The sequence below is a fragment of the Meles meles genome, chromosome 4 (assembly GCF_922984935.1).
Source record: "Meles meles chromosome 4, mMelMel3.1 paternal haplotype, whole genome shotgun sequence".
Lineage (NCBI taxonomy): Eukaryota > Metazoa > Chordata > Mammalia > Carnivora > Mustelidae > Meles > Meles meles.
The window spans coordinates 137,324,500-137,331,678 of NC_060069.1; the positions used below are offsets into that span (position 1 = coordinate 137,324,500).

At 36.3% G+C, this 7,179-nt stretch overlaps 1 long non-coding RNA gene across 1 annotated transcript; it reads left to right on the top strand.

Moving 5' to 3' along the window:
- Nucleotides 1-357: 357 nt before the first annotated feature.
- On the top strand, nucleotides 358-3,913 carry LOC123940266. Its single transcript, XR_006818059.1, has 3 exons — nucleotides 358-1,019; nucleotides 2,175-2,289; nucleotides 3,124-3,913. It is a non-coding gene; the product is annotated as an uncharacterized LOC123940266 (long non-coding RNA).
- Nucleotides 3,914-7,179: the final 3,266 nt, after the last annotated feature.

The window sequence follows — 7,179 nt, forward strand, 5'->3', positions numbered from 1 at the left end:
AAGCTGAATTTAGAATGCAGTGATGTTTATTTTTTACTAATCTTCGTGCATTCTTTGAACCCTCCCTGTGTAACCTTCCTGAATATAAACTATCTTTTCTGAGACTATCATTGATAAAGCTTTTCTCTTACTCCTTAAAGGTGAGTAGAGATGTAAGTGGGTGACTTTGTTTAGATAAACTACTTTATGCTGTATATGGATAGATGGAGGTCACTTTTTTCTGCATTTCTATCTAAGCTGTCACAGAATAATATTATTTGGAGCTTTAAAATATGATCTGGAAAATCAGATCATACTAAGCTTAAAATAAAAGGAGAGGTCTACGACAAAGAGCGAGAAAATGATGTGTGTTGCATACAAAAAAAGCAGTGATATTAACAATTCGATGGCTTCCTGGTTGGAAGACCAGTCTGAGCCAGACGCATATATTAAGAGCTGTCTGCTGCCGATGTGAGCTTGCTCAATGCGGTGGAAATGAGGAATCACCTCCTCTCTGACACCAGCTTATTTTCACATTTTAATTTGGAAATAGCAAATCACTGTTTTACATAAACACACTAACGCCCGCTTGGTTCTTTCTCCTTTTTTCACATTGCTTGTTAATGTACTATGAACTTCAAGTTCCTTTTTTCTTTTACAATCATCACTCACTTTAAACTTATCAGCTAAAATCAATCAAAGACCAATGAAGTATTAGTTGTTTCTCTCTCTTTTGTACAGCTCTGTGAATATTGTGATACTCGTGCATTTAACTTTTAATCTCTGTAAGGAACACATCAGCTTTCCAAAATGGTGTTTTTGTTTGTTTGTTTGTTTGTCTTTTAAATCTTTTAGGACCCATCAAGGAAGCCACTTCTGGAATTTTGCCATATCTAAATATGATTATTTTTCATTTCAGGGTTCACGGGATCAATATTTTCGTAGTATAAAAGTCTGCAACACTTTAGTGTTCCAGCTGAAGGAGAGCTATATACAGATATTCTAAGCATTAGGCTATATTAATAATACCTAGAAGAGATGTAAGTATCACAGGGGAATTATAGTATAAGTTAATTACTAATGAAATGAGAAAAGGTGTATACTACCTTACATTCTACTTCAAATGGACGTGCCTAGGCTTGGTCGAACTCACCTGATAAATATGTAAATGGTTTTACAAGCTGTCATGTTTGGATGAGTTTGGAGAAAACAGTACATAAAGGGTTAGCTAACGCCCAAATTTTCTTGCCATTTACACACACAGTGCAGCCTACATTTCGGTAGGAGCAAATGCAGGCATCGTTTTGATTACTTGGATTCTTTTGTTTAATTTCTTACTAGACCTTTAACTTGGTACTCAAATTCCACTGATTTCTTAGTGACTGTATTTGGAAAAGGAAAACGAAGTTTCTGTTACAGAGAAGTCTTTAAAAATCCTGGGCATTTGTAAACATTTCAAAAATAAGACTTTTCAATGTAGCTCTGCAAATGCACATTTAGTACGCAGAAATGTAGATGTTATTATTATCTGTCATCTGCATACTTAGTTTTCCGATGATCAGTGGCCAAATACACAGAAGCATATATAGACATTATATTATATATGCATATGTATGTATATGTATCTTCAGTTTTTAAAGAACATCGGTAAAATCAGTATAAAAATTGAGACATCTTCATAAAATCATTCACAGCATTTTTTCAATGAGCTAGCTTCAAGCTTCAACTTTCATTCCTTTTTTCCCCAAATCTCTCTATGTTCAATGTAGTTTTATCACATGAAGTGCATTACTAGCCAACAATATTAACTCATATGTAATGTTTTACTTGTGAAGGTTTAAAAGTAAGAGGAACTTGAAAGGTAATGATATTAAGTGAATTTAAGATTTAAATAGTTTTATATAATCAACTAATTTCATGCGTGTTGTACAGAAATTAGAAGAGAAAAATTCTCATATGGTGAACTAAATCTTTCATTGTTCATATAAGTAGTGTGATTTTAAGTTTGTTACCTTAAAAGTTAATTCCTAAATAAGCATATTAATAATCATGGACTGTCTCTCTGTTAGGTCAACCACATAAGAATAATAACTTCCAGGTTTCATCCTAGCCTTGTAAGGCATTTTGGTGTCTTTTGTGTAGGTGGATTTAACCATTCCTTTTTTTCTAAGAAGTTTCTCCCTCTCTGTTGGTAGGTGTCTGACGATTTGTGAGCACCAAGGGACTATTCTGTGGAATCATCTTTCCTTGCCTTTGAATTAGCTTTCCCTAGGCCATGAGTCAACCTCAATCTTTTGTACATCCAAATTGGTAGGTCTTTCTTGAAACCCTTTTATTTATTTTCCTAGACATACAAGGGAATTGTGAGAAATTATAGATTTACATTGTGATTATCTTTCCAGTTTCCAGACATCTTCAGTAAGAGATTTGGGTGGTGGTGAAACACTAGCCAGTGGAAGGATTTGGTTCTGTAGGATTTAAAAAGTGTAACGTCTTTCTCATAGTAGACTTCGTATTCTTAGTGGGGAGAAGGAAACCGGGCTATGGATAGGTTATCACTCTCTTATATATCACACTTTAGAAGCCCAGCCTGTGCATTTGTAAACGTTGGGGAGGTTTCTACATTAGACAACATTTTTTGTTGGGGGATTACACCACAGTTGGTTCACTTCACTTCTGTCTCTCTTCCTGCCCTCACCCCCCACCCAACATGGAGTCTTTTCAACTTCTTCAAAGAAGTGAGGAAAAAAAGTAGACTCTTTATTAATGGCAGAAAACAAACTGGCTGCTGGACTTCCGAGACAGCCTTCTAATAATAAAGCAGGGTAGGCACTGCGACAAAGAATTCTTGAATGTACTAAATATATAGGGAAGCCTATTTAAATTCACCAGAGGGGCTTAGAGGACAAGCAGCAGAAAGTTTAGAATTCAATTCAAGCCATGCCAGAAAATGAAAATGTACTTAAAAAAGGATTTCTGATACAATTGTTCAAAGACATGTCAACTTTTAAGGTTCTTTCTAGAATAATGAAATTCGTATTCTAATTTCTGTGGTGACTTTTTCAATTAGAAAGGAAAATTGATTAATAGGATCTCAAAGGAATTGTATCTTATGTTTAAAGAGAATGTGTTTTCTTTCCATAGGGTGTGCTCTAGTGAGGGCCACCTAGTGCACTGTCTAAAATCACTGATGGATGTACATGAAACAAAGAGATAATGTGTCTTTCGACAATTAGATGTATCACAACAGGGAGTGAGCTCGCTACTTTGGGAGAACGATAACGCAACTTACATGTTCTTTCTAGCTCATTTCCTCCCATCCACTTCTATGATTTATAATATTATAAATAAATGGAATAAAGTAATCCTGAAAGAGCAAATTGCTGATAAATAATAGCTCTGTATGATGCTAAATTTGAAAGATAAAAAAATGATCCCTACCGTATCTGTTATTGACTCTGGAGAATGCTCTTTACTCTTTATTTAACTGTAAGACATGCATCTATAAGGAGTACCCACATCTGTAAGAATTTAGAATTTATTACTCCTAATGTTGAGCGAAAGAACTGCTTATAAAATCCATTGAAAGGCCAGTATGGCCCACTCAGGGATGAAATTTCTAGCAGCCTCTTTCCTAACGTCTTCCTTTAGAATTAATATAGGTTCTGGAAAAAGATTATCATTCTTTGTCTCGTGGATTGTAAGTTGTAAAGAGGACAGAAACTTCGACTCACCAGCGATGCATCTTTGTTATTGTTGTGGAAAGATCCTGCTTGAGAATGAAAACCAGGTGGAATTTGCCAGTTCATAAATATAATTTGTCAACTCAGAATAAGTTGTTGATTCATTAATGTATACATTTATTTGTAAATGTATATCTAGCTTAAAAATAAACAACTCAGTGTATTAAGGTTGCATCAACACATGGGACCACTATGGCCAATTAAGACTTAATTATTTAGTAAAATGTGATTGGCTTTAAAGTGAAATGTCAGGGCACCTGGGGGGCTCAGTGGGTTAAGCCTCTGCTCTTGGCTCAGGTCATGGTCTCAGGGTCCTGGGATCCAGTCCCTCATCTGACTCTCTGCTCAGCAGGGAGCCTGCTTCCCCCTCTCTCTGTCTGCCTGCCTCTCTGCATATTTGTTATCTCTGTTAAGTAAATAAACAAAATCTTCAATTAAAAAAATAATGTGAAATGTCAGATGTATGAATATTAGTTATAGATTTTAGATATTAATGATAAAAAATAATTGTTGCCCGCGATGCATTGAGATATAGCCTGAGTCATAATTGACCAAACAGCCAAACTGATTTCCAGTTAAGTTTTAATGACTTTTTAAACTTTTTAAATTTTTTTAATGATGTTTTAATATCAAGGATTTAAGTAGACTTGGGGCGCCTGAGTGGCTCAGTGGGTTAAAGCCTCTGCTTTTGACTCAGGTCATGGTCTCAGGGTTCTGGGATCGAGCCCCGCATCGGGCTCTCTGCTCTGCGGACAGCCTGCTTCCTCCTCTCTCTCTCTCTGCCTGCCTCTCTGCCTCCTTGTGATCTCTGTCTGTCAAATAAATAAATAAAATCTTTAAAAAAAAAAGGATTTAAGTAGACTTAATGATTGATCAATGAAATAACCCAAGTAGATTTCTTAGCCTAGTTTCTAGCAGCAAGAAAACACTTAAAGAATATTAGTTTGTTTCTTCCTGGTTGGGTCTCTGTATTTGCTTTAGCTAAACAGACTATTGTTTTTATCATCAAAATTTATTGGGTGTACACTGTCCCCAAGGGTGAGAGGCAGACACCATTGGGAAATTATTTTAGATCCAGGAACACTCAAAAATTGTGTGCTATCAATGTCTTTATCAGGTGTTTCCTGAGTGCCCACTAGAGGAAAGACAAAGAGAGATTCTTCTGTCAAATAGCTTATGGTCTACAAAAGATAGCTCTCACTTATCTAACACTGTTTGTCCTTTTTGTGTGACTTAGCATTTCATGAATCTTGTAATTTGACAGTTTATTCTTTTTTTTATTTTATGGATGAGTCTTCTATGTAGTTTGTCCTGTTTTCTAGTTGCAGATAAAGTAACCTACCTATCTACTTTTAGTTGCTTTGGGCAAGACATGGATTGTTGTTAGAATTTTGCAGTGTCTACTTGTTGGTCTTATGATTTCCTATAGTAGGCAGAGGTCTGGTGATCTAAAACCATAGACTACGAAAATGTTAATAATCATGTTTATAAAAATGGTATTTCCAGAATAATTGGACTAAAATGCTATATTTACATATGATTTCAATCCCTCTAAAAAAAGCCATCATTTAATTTCTTTTAAAAAAAAGAAGTTAATAATATTGATCATGCAGTTTCTTTTTTAAAAATTTTTTTAAAAGATTTTATTTATTTATTTGACAGACAGAGATCACAAGTAGGCAGAGAGGCAGGCAGTGAGAGAGAGGGGGAAGCAGGCTCCCGCGGAGCAGAGAGGCTGATGCGGGGCTGGATCCCAGGACCCTGGGATCATGACCTGAGCTGAAGGCAGAGGCTTTAACCCACTGAGCCACCCAGGCACCCCAATCATGCAGTTTCTTGAAGTGGCAATTACATCACTTAGTCAAAGGGCCAAAGCATTCTAATTGGGAGTTAACAAAATATGCAAAATAAACTTGGAGCTTTTGATATCTGCATCATAAATGTCACCATTGAATTTGAATAGTGGAGTAGATGCTAGCAGACAAGAACTCTAGTACTGGTCAAACCACTAGTTATCTTATGGAACTGAACCTCTCTTCTTTTCACTTTCCTCATTAACAACTGATTTATCAAATAAAGATGTGAAGGAAAATGCTTTTAAAGTGAATTTTGGGTAAAAAAAATTAGTTTGTGATTAAGCTGTTGGGTACTATTCCATTCCACAAGGGACTTTTTGAGTCAAAGGGTAGGAAGACTAGCCTTTGCATAAATCACGGCGTTAATCAGACTCTCTCAGTAGCTAAGGCTCAAAACGGAGCTCAACTGTGAAGTGTGTAAACCTGGTGATTCACAGACCTGTACCCCTGGGGCTAAAAATACATTATATGTTTATAAGAAAATTAAAAAATTAAAAAATAAATAAATAAAGCTGAATGTAAACAACAACAACAACAAACAACCGAGCTCAAATCAGGAAGTTGTATGTATACCATTATCATCTCTCTGCCCTCTGGACCCCCACCTCTCCCTTCAGAGCCTTTTCTTGCTCCTTCTCTTCTCCTCTTCTATCCGGGTCCTCTCCTCCACTCCCTCTCCCACTCCATCTCTCTCTCTCTTTCTCTCTCTGAGAGTGTGTTAACCTCCCTCTCAGGCAGTTGACTTTGTTCTCACATTTTCCCTCTGCAGTGCAAAGATGGCTACTGCATCACACATCCTTCCTAGAGCTGGGGCTTCCAGAAAGAAAAAACGAAATGTTCTCTCTGCCCCAGCATCAATTGTATTTCTCAGAAAGTCTCTGATTGGTTCTGTCTTGGAGCCACTTCTCTGTCCAGATGAGAGTTACTCAGATTGGACAGGCTGTGTAGGGAGGCAGAGTAAGACTAACATAGCGAGGTTAATGTCTAGGGCAGAAGTTGAAGGAAGTTCCGACAGGCAAAATATAGCAGGGCTCCCAACAACAACTACAAATTTCTAAATTGCTTAGCACAATGATATGATATAGGCTTCTTTAATGTATATTGGTCTTGGTAAATTTAGCGGAGCCTATGAACATACAAGTAGTATTAGCTTATTTAGTCCAAATGTGCTCTGTACAGCATTGTAACTATACAACATCTGCACCAACACATTGCGACCTTGAGTATCCTGGAGATTAATTACATTTTACTAACATTTTCCATGATCATTTAATACGTGGCATACATCAGGAAAGTCAGTATTTGGACTCATTTGGGAATCTGACATTTTAAAAATGATGTAGGATCATTAGAAAGGGGAGTTTGGTAAAGAAGTCATAGTGATTATATTCTGCAGTCCAGTGTTGATCCTTGGCCACCATATGTTTAGGCTGTTCTGTCACAGAGAATTTTATATCCCTTCCACTTCCAACACTGATATTAGGGAGTTTTATGTTGCTGACATCCTAATCATATAAAATTATATAATGGCTGTAATTATATACAGATAGGACAACTTATTTGGTTGTATTTATATAGAGATATATAATTACATCTGTATA